Below are 13,188 nucleotides of genomic sequence, written 5' to 3'. Positions count from 1 at the left end.
GATAACTAGTGCTTAGTGATATCAATGTGTCATGTGATTTATTAAACATTAGGTTTTATAAGAAATCATGTACCCTCTACTATGAACATATAAGATATCACCTTGGAGTTCCATGACCAAAACTTGCTCAACCTACTTCTGCACCCATTGAAATACCGGCTGTCACCGATTTATGGGGGGGGCAGTCTTGGTTTTTGTCATCCAGCCTGAAGCCCATCTGATTTTTTTTTCTGCCGACTTGGTCAAAATCTTGCTTGATAAGATCTGGGATCCTGAAGGGAATCACATATTATATTTTGGACTTTGGGGCATGGGCGTCCACAGAGGGGGGCAAGAGGGGTCAGTGCCCCCCCCTGGGACCAGCAGACTGACCATCTGTTTATTCGGGCATTTGCCCTAGGGGCCGCTCTGTATTTTTGTAATGTGGGCCGCTCCTGATCTATAATGTTCATTTCAAACTGTGGGCTCTAGGACCGCTCCTCCGTCCCAGCTCCCACTGTGGCTCCGCCCCTTCCACTCGTCTCCGTTCTCATGCTGTGCTGTGTGCAGGCCTGCCTGCCTGCCATCAGGGGGGAACAAGGAAGAAAGTTTTGGGCCAGGCAGGATTTAGGCTCAAAGGGGGATTAGCCAGCCCCCCTTACGAGCGTGGACATCACTGATGCCGAAGACGGAAGTACAGGAACTGATGTGGTAAGAAGGGGAAGCCAGCAGTCACTGTGCTTCTCAGGAATCTCTTTAGCCTGCACTCTGTCTCTCTCTACCCCTCTCTCTCTCTGAGTCTTTGTTTCTCTCTCTGCCTCTCTCTCTCTGTCCCTCTGTCTCTCTCTCGCTGCACTCTTTCTTTCTCTCACTGCACTCTGTCTCTCTCTGTGAGTCTCTGTCTCTCTCTGCACTCTGCCTCTCTCACTACACTCTCTCTTTCACTGCACTCTGTCTCTCTCTCTCTCTCTCTCTACTCTGTCTTTTTCTCTCTCTGCACTCTGTTGTTCTCTGCACTCTGTCTCACTGCACTCTGCTTCTCTCTGCACTCTGACTCTCTCTGTGAGTCCCTCTCTTTCTACAGTCTCTATCTGTCCACCAATGAAGTTTTTTTTTTTAACTTTTATGGGGGGCCCCTATCCTAACCACCAATTGTTTTTTTTAACTTGTATGGGGGTCCCTGGTAACCAGTGGGTTTTTAGTGTTTGTTTTATCTCCCATGTTTGTGTGGCTTTTATTACTGTGGTGTTGGGTCTGGGACTGTCATCTAGATTATGTAGGTACCCAGCAGAATGAATTGTAAAAAAAGAACATGTGGCTACATGGGGTATTTATGCATGTACTTGCCCCTGTGCCATCTGTTTGTGAGTTCTGGGGGTATTTATGCATGTACTTGCCCCTGTGCCATCTGTTTGTGAGTTCTGGGGGTATTTATACATGTACTTGCCCCTGTGCCATCTGTTTGTGAGTTCTGGGGGTATTTATACATGTACTTGCCCCTGTGCCATCTGTTTGTGAGTTCTGGGGGTATTTATGCATGTACTTGCCCCTGTGCCATCTGTTTGTGAGTTCTGGGGGTATTTATGCATGTACTTGCCCCTGTGCCATCTGTTTGTGAGTTCTGGAGGTATTTATGCATGTACTTGCCCCTGTGCCATCTGTTTGTGAGTTCTGGGGGTATTTATGCATGTACTTGCCCCTGTGCCATCTGTTTGTGAGTTCTGGGGGTATTTATGCATGTACTTGCCCCTGTGCCATCTGTTTGTGAGTTCTGGGGGTATTTATGCATGTACTTACCACTGTACCATCTGTTTGTGAGTTCTGGGGGTATTTATGCATGTACTTGCCCCTGTGCCATCTGTTTGTGAGTTCTGGGGGTATTTATACATGTACGTGCCCCTGTGCCATCTGTTTGTGAGTTCTGGGGGTATTTATACATGTACTTGCCCCTGTGCCATCTGTTTGTGAGTTCTGGGGGTATTTATACATGAACTTGCCCCTGTGCCATCTGTTTGTGAGTTCTGGGGGTATTTATACATGTACGTGCCCCTGTGCCATCTGTTTGTGAGTTCTGGGGGTATTTATACATGAACTTGCCACTTTGCCATCTTTGTGTGAACTAGGGTTGCCACTTGTCAGACAACCGGTATTTTGAAGGGTTGCCCGGGTCAAATTAGGGAAACTGTGCAGGATTCCCTTGATTGACCCGGCGATCGGCTGATCGCCGTGGCATAGCTCCACCCCTTGATGGCAGTGACACACCCACCTATCTCACAGGCCCGCCCACAGATGCCTCCTTGCCCCACCCTGGAAAATTTTCTGCGGACACCCATGCTTTGGGGTTATTCCTCTTGGGAGGTATGAGGATTGTGCTACCATAAAAGCATTTGTTAAACAACAATAATTAAAAAAGCTGGCTTTTTTGGCCTTCTTTTGTTTGCCTATTTTTTTCTGCTTTATGCACCCGTTTTGTTTTTGTTTTCTAAATTGTTGCAATGTTATCTTCACGCTGCAATCTCCAAAATACAGGATACTATTTTTTCCGACTGCTTAGCATGAATAATGCACGTCAGCTCTGCCCACCACTCCCTGGCTCAACAATAGGTATTAATCATTATAAAAGTTTTAAAGAGGAGTATGATGGTACATATTATTCAATAGAGCATATTAAGTGAACACAATTTGAGAATATGTCTAACTAACTTTTTACCGCAGTGTTTTATTGAGGAAGATGTTACTGAAGATGTAAACTGGATAGCATTTAATAAAACTGCATCCTTAGATGATATAATTAATTAGTTGGAGTCCAGGAGAACAGTCTGGATGCTGGCTGATTGATTTCTGATTCATATACACAACTCAGATTTGCTACAGACTTCAACATTATTAATGAATGGCCAAGCTTCTTAATTTGCTATGCAATAAAACCATAAACTTTCTTAAAAAACATGATTCTAAATCTCTCTACTCTCCCTGACTTTGCTAAATGTTAGAAATGGCTAAAAATTTCTTTAGCAACTTAATATTCAACTAGCTATGGAGCAGAGACTATCAATTAAATAAAATATCATGAATCAGCTTTTTAAGATTTAGATAATTTTCTCATTATAGATTAAGAGAAAAAATGAATACCCATATGAACACAACAACATTTTTTTTTTCACAACATCATATGATAGAAAATTTGTGAACAAAAACTTTAAAATCATGAAATACTATGTTAAATTCTTTAGTAAGTAATTAATATTGGCTGACTAACCATGGTTGTAACGCTCCTGGCTACAATTGTAAAATCAATAAACACATATTTGAAAAAGAAAATCATGAAATACACATCATTCCTTCTTAATATGAATTTGAATGGTATGTATGGTCAGTATAATGCATAATGCTTAATATAACATGTTAGAACTATGCTAATGAATGATATTCACAATATTTAAATAATCCCTAAATTGTCTGCAATGTATATTTTAGCAATAGAAATATTATTTACTCAACACTTGGACAATTAGGATAACCCCTCATATGTAATGGAAGGCACTAACTTTACCCAGGTGCTGTAACCGATAGCAACCAATATGATGTTTGCTTTTAAACAGATGACCATTAATCATGCTGATTGGTTGCTATGGGTTACTGCTTCTGGGCAAATGTAGTGCCTTGTTTTATATAAATCCTAAATAGTCTTTTAGTCACCAGTTCATGTTAGTCGGTGGTGTGGTTTAAGTCCCTAGAAATTGGTAAATTCATTGTAATAAGCTTTATAATAAATTATTTAAGATGGTGCATTGCTAGTAATGGCCTAGAGCAGATGCACTTTTTAGAGCTTTGCTTCTTCTAGCCCTTTAAAATAAAAATTTTAAACAACTTTTGCATTGTCAAATTGGGAAAGAATACAATGCTTACCAGATAGGGCAAAGGAAAACTAAAGATCTGATATTTGCTATGTCTCCATTCTTACAGAGATCTTCTCCAATGAGACCTATCCAAATTTAAGATTGTGACGATATCAACATAAATCATGCTGCCTCCTCCCCAGCTTCACAAAATAGAATAAACAAGGCACACACCCTCAAACCAAAATTGTGGGTTGCTAATCCATAGGGGACTCCCCATGAGGGTCTCCAAGAGGGATTACAAATATTACAGAACATGGATTGCACACCCAATTCCAAGAATAATGAATTTATAACAAAAAAGCAAAAACAAGAGAAAATTACAAAATTATACAAAAATTATATAAAGGGGTGAGCCCAATGCATTTCAACCTTAAGGGTCTTGCTCAGGGGCACAAATAGACAAAAAAAAAGAAAAAAGGCAGCTTCATCACACAGTGGTAACGGTGCTTTGCATCCTCCATCTCCAGGTCAGTCACAATTTACTCACACTTTCTCACTAGAATTAAACAATAACCAGTCCAGTGCTGCCTAGATACTATCAGAACAGCTTTCATTAGCTAAATATATGTAAATAAAGCTATCTCTTTGGTTATTTGGGCAGAGACAGAGATATTTTTTTGGGTGACAAGTGACTGCAGACAATGATTATTTCCTTGTAATTGTGTGCTTAGCCGACAGAAATAAATCTGAACTTGGCCCAAACTCAGCAAGAGAATTAAGTCCCCCAACCAATTTGGACCCAGGTCCCCACATAGACCCCTTATCTTTGATAGCCTGCCAACAAAACTCATTGGAAAACAACTCACTTCATCTACCAAATTTGAGGATAAATCAGATTTAGTGTAAAACCTGTGTAGACTCTCCTCCACCCCAAAAACAATAATATTTGTGCTTGAATTAATCTATATGATCCCAGATACGGCTTCAGATGGAAAGAGACAGTATTTATGGGCTTTCAAGGCTATGATCAGAGACTTCTTGTTTCTATTAACTAATTTTGAAAAATAGTATACAGTCCAAGGTTTTAGACATAAGAACTTTTAAACTCAAGTACTAATATACAAATACTACAAATAATTAATTCCCCTACAGTACCGGTATTTATCTTCCATGACTTTCTGCCTGCTTCTCGAGCTGTATTTTGTTACCACCTATTCAGACTTATTCAGTCACTTCTAATACTTATCTCTGTGGGTCCTTGCTGTTTTCATTATTAAATCTTTTGTAAAACACAGTCTTTTTTTACAGCAATATGTTTTACTCAGCATATTGGTTCCTCTCTGGTAATTGTGACACTTAGGGGCAGATGTAAGAAGGGTCGAATATCGAGGGTTAATTAACCCTCGATATTCGACTAGGAACTAAAATCATTCGACTTCGAATATCGAAGTCGAACGATTTAGCGCAAATCCTGCGATCGAACGATTGAAGGATTATTCGTTCGATCGAACGATTAAATCCTTCGAATCGAACGATTCGAAGGATTTTAATACAACGATCGAAGGAATATCCTTCGATCAAAAAATCACAGGCAAGCCTATGGGGACCTTCCCCATAGGCTAACATTGACTTCGGTAGCTTTTAGCTGCCGAAGTAGGGGGTCGAAGTTTTTCTTAAAGAGACAGTACTTCGACTATCGAATGGTTGAATAGTCGAACGATTTTTAGTTCGAATCGTTCGATTCGAAGTCGAAGTAGTAGTCGAAGGTCGAAGTAGCCCATTCGATGGTCGAAGTAGCCCAAAAAACACTTCGAAATTCGAAGTTTTTTTAATTCGAATCCTTCACTCGAGCTCTGTAAATGTGCCCCTTAGTTCATCAGATTTAGAGGTTGTAAATCAGGATTTATATAAAACATTCCATCATAAATTTATTCTCCAGTTACGTTTTAAATCTGTATTCAAAATGAGATCTAGTTCCACCAACTGGCCTTGCCTCACATTAGCTTAGCTCACATTACTCAAGAGAAAAGATGCAAAATGGCAATATTTACTTAAATATTCCAATTTGGTAAGATTATTTAAAATGCTACTTAATATTATGTATCTATCTGTCGCTTAAGTATTAATTTTGGGGGTATAGTTTTTCTTTAAGTGAGAACCTGTAATACACCTGTCACATTCAGTATGCCAAAACCCTTCAGCTCTTCACTACTTGGATGCCGCCAGGTCTTAAAGTGAGAAAACCAAGGTGATGGTTCTGGGCAGGCAAAGGAACAAGAACATGTGACAGGAGGAACAGAGAAAGAGTGGATTTAGTCATGGAACAGGCCAGGGTCAATAACCAATCAGTGCAGTACAGAATCAGAATCTTAAAAGGTCGTCAATAATCAAGCAAAGGTCGGTTCAGGCAGTGAAGCAGCAATGTCAATGATAGGCAAGCATCAAGAACAACAAATAAGACAAGAGCACACCCAGGAACTATCTTAGAATATGCCTACATTGAGCACCAGAAAAAGGGATACTTGAATTTTACACCAAGCACGATGATGTCACACACAGCACGCTGGGTAGAAAAAGTCCTGCACAGGTGGTATGCACGTCAACTATGAGGTAGCGGACACAGGTACTTAAGGGATACTGTCATGGGGAAAAAAAAAATCAAAATGAATCAGTTAATAGTGCTGCTCCAGCAGAATTCTGCACTGAAATCCATTTCTCAAAAGAGCAAACAGATTTTTTTATATTCAATTTTGAAATCTGACATGGGGCTAGACATATTGTCAATTTCCCAGCTGCCCCAAGTCATGTGTCATACTGCTCGGTTGGAACATTTGCACACTATTTTTGACAGGCACTATATGCACTTTTTTTTACCTACATAGCCCTTTCTACTTTTTTAACTGTCCTATGAAATAATTTTTATGTACATGAATTATTTCACTATCAATTAAGGCTATAAATTATTTGTACCAATTGACTGTTTTCTTAGTATGAATTTTACAAAATAATACTTCTATTAACTTATACTCAAACATCTATTTATTTCTAATTTATACTTCATATTTATTCCATGAACTCATTAATGAACATTATTATTCATTCATGACCTTTATGATTGTTCTTTGGCATCTGTAGGGCTATGGCGTAGCTTTCTCTAAATAAATCTTTTTTATTTTCTTTGGTAGTGGTTTCTTTGACATTGTGGCCTTTCATAATCTACAATTTGTCTACACTGGTGAAACGTGATCTATGTAGTATTGAACAAATCTTTTTATTTTTCAATTAAATGAATAATTAAATATTTATTTATTTTGTTGAATTATGTATTTGATATTCCTTCTCTTGTAATCTGTTGTTTCATCTCCCAAGTCTATTCTTTTTCTTGATTTTTAATTATGGGACGTAATATAATCAATCAAGATATACTTGGTAAACTAGATAACATGCTTACCCAGACTGGGCAAACTAAATCCTCCTCTTGTAAGGATCTACTTGGCAAATTGTATAAACTATCATTGAAAGAACTATAAACCTGCTGGGAATCTCAAGCTTTGAAAAAATTAAAAAGTTTACAGATGATCCCCAGGGGCTTACATATTAAGAAGTATCCTAAAAAGCGATGATGAAACGTTTATGATGAGATGGAATCAGGTTCTGTCTGATTGTTCTATAAAGCTTATAGAATTAAACATTTTGAAAAAAACTATTCATCAACGTTATTGTCTGAAATAGAGTCGGTACAAATCATTTTTTGTGAACAAGAGTTCAAGAGAAGGCAATTTTTGATGAGTTTAGTATTAACCTTAAAAGGAAGTTGAATAAATTGGAGGATGATCTTGCAATAAAAGCAATTATGAGGAGAATAGGGTTTGTAACTGGTAACACTTTAGTAAATGTTTTCCATCTATGATTCCTGGTAATGTGTATGTGACTAGCACACCCAGACAGTCTATTTTAAAAAGGAACGTTAAACATGTGAACTTTACTTGTGGGGAGTTTGATACTAGTGGGAGTGATAAGGATGTTGATATTGCTTCTGGCTCACCCTCTTCCCTTTCTTTACAGGACACAAGAGAGAATAGAGCCTTAGCAGCTTTTTCAGGGAGTGAATCAACTAACAGGCCACTACAACAGCAGAAAAACTCCAGAGGGGTCTCCTCAAGAAACTCGGAATGGACTTTTAAGAACAAAAAAAGACCCGAAACAACAGAAGAGTTAGAGGGGGACCCTAGGAGTCCAAATTTCAGGCTACAGGAAAAGAGGAAGCGATTCTAAACCTTTAAAAAAAATCCTTTTATCCTCTGAACTCTTTATTTTAAGAAAAGGACTTTCATCTGTTCCTACAGATAAGTTTGACTTATTTCAGACTGTTGTTGATGTTAACAATTTTGTTTTTCCCCTCATACAAATCAGAGCACTCCTCACTGCACTGCACTGCATATGCAATGTTACTCTTCACCCAAAATACCCAACCCCAAAGCACAAGAAGAGTAACATTGTGTATGCAGTGCAGTGCAGTGAGGAGTGCTCACTGCCAGGCCATTGTGTGTTGGTAGATTGAGTCTCAGACTCATATATGGAGGCATCTCTCTAGTGCCTTTTGATCCTATATGAGTCCCTCCTTGAATACGTTTCACCAGTCGGTAATGCCCTATACCTGTGCAATAAAGGCATTTTAAATTTCAACAAGATATTGTGGTGCTGTTCCCATCGAATCTCTGCTGTATTTGCTGGTGGGAAGTGGCCACTGGAGAACCTGCACCCATACAAAGTAAGAAGATTTAACAAAGATTTAACAAAATTGTGCTGACTATTTTGCCTATATTTGCACAGAAAAGAGAAAAAGTATGACCCATATTGTTGCACCTTCCCACACTTATAATCTGGGTTCCCAAAGCAAAAAAGTAAAACATAACTTTTATTGATCACATCCTAAAATTAATATGAAACGAAATTGGTATAAAGTGTATGTTAAAATCAAGGTTAGGTGAGGAAGCTGAATAGACTCAAGGTCAACAGCTAGTAAATGGTACTTGAAAGTTGGAATAACAATGTGGGTTTTTAAGTCCCAGTGGTGGCAATTTTTTTTTAAATTGTTAGGCAGGGACGGTGTATTGGGAAAGACTGGTGAAAGACGGTGAAAGACGGAAGGGTGGAAGGGTGGTTTGGGGTGTAATGATAAGCTAATACGAGTCCTATGCGTTCCGCTAGTTGGACACCTTTGTTCAGCGTCTTAGGTTAACTGCAAAGGAAGGGTGGTGCGGGAGTAAGCCGGCAGCTAATACAATATGGGGGGTCTGCTCCTCCCTCGCTGACGCCGTGACGGTTATGCCGAACGGGGGAAAGCAGGCTATTTACTTAATACCGGCAGATCCGCTCACCGAGGACTAACGCTGAGCCAGCCTCCCAAGACAGGAGCAAGCGGGCAGACCAGACAATATCGGCTGGTCCGCTCGCCTCCTGCTAGCATCGCATTAGTTATTAAGGACGGTGTGGGAGGGCATATGTGATTTGTCTGTGTACGACAAATCCCTCTGTTTCAGTAAAAATCTATTTCAATTGATACTGATGCCTACCATACTCGGTTGTAAATGTATCCAAGCAATGATATATTGCTAGAATCAGGTGTGTGGTGTATGACTCAGGTCCATTTGTAACCACACTTGGCATTATATACAGCATCAACCTGACCCTATACTCCACCCGTTTCGTACACATACCGTGGGTCACCAGCACTCCACTACTGTTGGGATAGATGTGGGCAAATTGCCACCACTGGGACTTAAAAACCCACATTGTTATTCCAACTTTCAAGTACCGTTTACTAGCTGTTGATCTGAGTCTATTCAGCTTCCTCACCTAACCTTGATTTTAACATACACTTTATACCAATTTCGTTTCATATTAATTTTAAGATGTGATCAATAAAAGTTATGTTTTACTTTTTTGCTTTGGGAACCCAGATTATAAGTGTGGGAAGGTGCAACAATATGGGTCATACTTTTTCTCTTTTCTGTGCAATTATATATAACTAGCGACCTTGCACACCACCATTTTGTATCATATCTCCATCAATGGATGGTGCTACCTACGTTTTCTCTAATCTATTTTGCCTATAGTACGTTTCACCAGTCATCATAGCTAAATTGGGTTTAAAAAGACCAAAGTCCATCAAGTTTAACCTTTCCAAATGAAACCCAGTACTCATGCACACACTTACCCCATCTTACACTAACATAAACTATATATACCAATATCTATACTATTATATATAATTGTAGATTTTGCTTGGATATTATGCTTGTCCAATAAATCATCCAAGCTCTACTAAAAGGAACAGTAACACCAAAAAATGAAAGTGTTTTTAATTAATGGAAATATCATGTACTCTTGCCCTGCACTGGTAAAATTGGTCTGTTTGCTTCAGAAACACTACTATAGTTCATATAAACAAGCTGCTGTGTAGCAATGGTGGAAATTGAAAAAAGTCTATATGGCACAGTTTAAATAGTGGATAACAGATAACACCATTATGTTCTACAGAGATTATATGCTATCTACTGTGTAAACTGAGCATTTTTCCTTTGAATGGCTGCCCCAATTGCTACACAGCAGCATCTTTATATAAACAATAGTAGTGATGTGAAGCAAACACAGCAGTTTCACCAGTGGAGTACAACAAGAAAAACTGACTTTATTGTCTTCTGTGTTTGTATTCTTGGTCTGTATTGGTTTGGGAAACCAATATTTATTAATTTATTTTAGTGCTTTCATAAAGCCAATAAGTTACAGCTTAAAATGAAAACTGGAAACCTTGTTAGTATGAATCAAGTTTATTTAATGATGAAAAGAAAGGTAACAAACAGCATATACCATGCAAAGTACATTCAAGAGGCACCTCATTATACTGGGTGGTAGTTGAGCCAGTCAGCAACCAACAATAAGTCCTTCAGGCAGGCAGAAGGTCTAGGCAGGATGCAATCAAGGGCAGGTCTAAATAGTAGGCCGAGAAAACCAGAAACAAGAAGGGGCAGTAACATCTAGGATGTACAGGAATTACATTTTGTCTTGGCTGCTTTTTTTGTTGCAGGAAATTTTTCGCAGAGAATCCATGCCTGGTGAAATAATTCACTCATCAATAGTAATAATGGGCCGACACTAATATTGATGCCACATTTTTACAACCTATACACAATTGCTTTTTAATGTGAATTTCAGCTTTCTGTTCAAGAGATATTTCCTAATCATGTTGCCATACATTCACACCTTTACTAGACTACTGAGTGACCACAACAACAGCACCCTTCCCTGAACAAGCAGAATCTGTAAAAAGAAATCAACTGTTGGTGGGTCTCCTGTAAAAAAGAAAAGTCAAACCTGTGAAGGTACAATACAGTATAAAAAAATGAGATGGATCATTCGCTCATCAAATCATAACAAAATTATTACTTTAGCCCACTAAATATGTTCTATGGTGTTTTAAAACTCAGAAGACTAAGCTTCCTCAGAAGCCCATAAACATGTTCCAAAAGTGCTATTCCAATAGAATGAGAACAAAACATTTACAATACAATACTGTATATAATTGTGAAACAAGTGCATACTTTAGTACTGATGCAGAAAAAATGCAACATATAGCTTCTTCAGAACTTTATCTAAATTGCCCACCCCTACTGAATAGGAATAGGGAAGCTTAAAATATCACTCCCATAAATAATGACAGATTCCCTGGCTAAACGTTGGAGCCCAGTATAAGTCTATGCTTTCAGGCATGCTGGTTATACTTATCCACAGAGTGGATTTGAGGCGATCAAGGTGAATTATGCCCAATACTAATAACAGGAGAGGAATGAATGCTGAACACTGTCATGTCATGTTGCATTGAGTTAATGTAGCCTCTGAACAGAATATTTTAGCAATTGTTGTGTGACATTGTAATATGGAAAACAGATCAAACAATTAAATAAGGACATCATTTCAGACACTAGAAAATTAACTCTAAGAAACTGCAAAAACCTGTATTCCCTGAAATACTTGCTGGTGTTGTGACTATATTTTCTACTGTTGTTATTTTACATGTTTGTGTTATTGTTGTTTGCTGCATTAATTCCCAGAACCATTCTCTCAGAATAGAATATCCTCAGGCATCACAGTCTTTTATAAACAGAGAAGAGGTTGTGTTGAGTTCCAGTCGTCTGTCTCCTTAATATTGTATCCGCATTTACCTCTGATACATCCATTACTGGTGATGTGATTTATTAAGAAAGGTATAAAAACTCAATCAGTCTATGCATGTTTACCCCTATGCTACACCATGCATACACAGCCTGGTAAGGTAGTTGCAATCCTATGAGTGCCTTTGCAATGCATTGCCTAGTAGAATTATGTTGTCCCTATTCACTGCCTGTTAGGATGGTGTAAAGGATGGTGTTGTTTCTAAACGCTGAATGGTAAGATTATGTTATCCCTTTATGCTGCTTACTGGGATATTTTCATTTTTATGCACTGCCTATTAGGATAGTGTCATTTCTATGCACTTTTAGGATGGTGTTCTGGATGAGGTTCAGGATTTAACCAAACCTAGTCTTTTTAGGCAGAATTCAACCAAATCTAAGTGCCAAACCAAACCAAATACAAACCCTTAAAAATTGTGTGACCAGTGCCATCCATTCCATCTGTGCCCACCACTGCTCCATCTCTGTCTGAATGATGTGCAAGATAAAGTAAGGGTAGGGTGGAGTATGATGTGCGCTCCCTACTGCCTCCATGAATACATTGCTGCCAAATTAAGGCAGCATTGCATTTGTGGGAGCAGCCAGAGTGCACTCCCCATGCACCAGGAGGTAGATTCCAGGCCACCATAGTGGGGCATACTCATTTGAATGATTGGGAAAACACCTTTAATATGATAAGTGCCCTATAACTTGCCTATATTTAATTTACACTTGAAAAAGATGCTCATGCTAAAATGCTCACATCTCAAACAAAGGATTCAAGCAAAGTGTTTCGGCTGTAAGTTAGAAAAAGGCATTAGTGACAGCAAAAGCTGTACTGAAACATTAATTTTGTGTGAGTGTGGGTGATACAAGACCAAAGAAAAGGGTGGAAGGTATAAGCAGATAGTGAGGGAAATAAAAAGAATACGTTATAGGTGTTGTGCACACAACAATAGGGTAGAGAAGGAGTGCAGAAAATGGATGTAAAGAAAAAAGTTGAGTATGGTATAAATGTGAGGAAAGGGGAAGGACAAATTTAATTGGTGCTACAAGAGGAGGGAAGATTAGAAGAGTAGTGGGTGGGAGTGAAAGGTATCACTGGAATGAAATATGTGGTGCAGGAAATTAAAAAAAAATAGAAAAAGCAGAAA

General features: G+C 38.7%; 1 long non-coding RNA gene across 1 annotated transcript; it reads left to right on the top strand.

Moving 5' to 3' along the window:
* The first annotated feature begins 313 nt into the window (after positions 1 to 313).
* Positions 314 to 8,512, top strand: LOC121396308. The gene is made up of 2 exons (XR_005962975.1): positions 314 to 690; positions 7,887 to 8,512. It is a non-coding gene; the product is annotated as an uncharacterized LOC121396308 (long non-coding RNA).
* Positions 8,513 to 13,188: the final 4,676 nt, after the last annotated feature.

The sequence above is a fragment of the Xenopus laevis genome, chromosome 7S, assembly GCF_017654675.1.
Source record: "Xenopus laevis strain J_2021 chromosome 7S, Xenopus_laevis_v10.1, whole genome shotgun sequence".
Lineage (NCBI taxonomy): Eukaryota > Metazoa > Chordata > Amphibia > Anura > Pipidae > Xenopus > Xenopus laevis.
The sequence above is the reverse complement of the archived record's forward strand: the minus strand, read 5'-3'. Positions and strand labels throughout refer to the sequence as shown.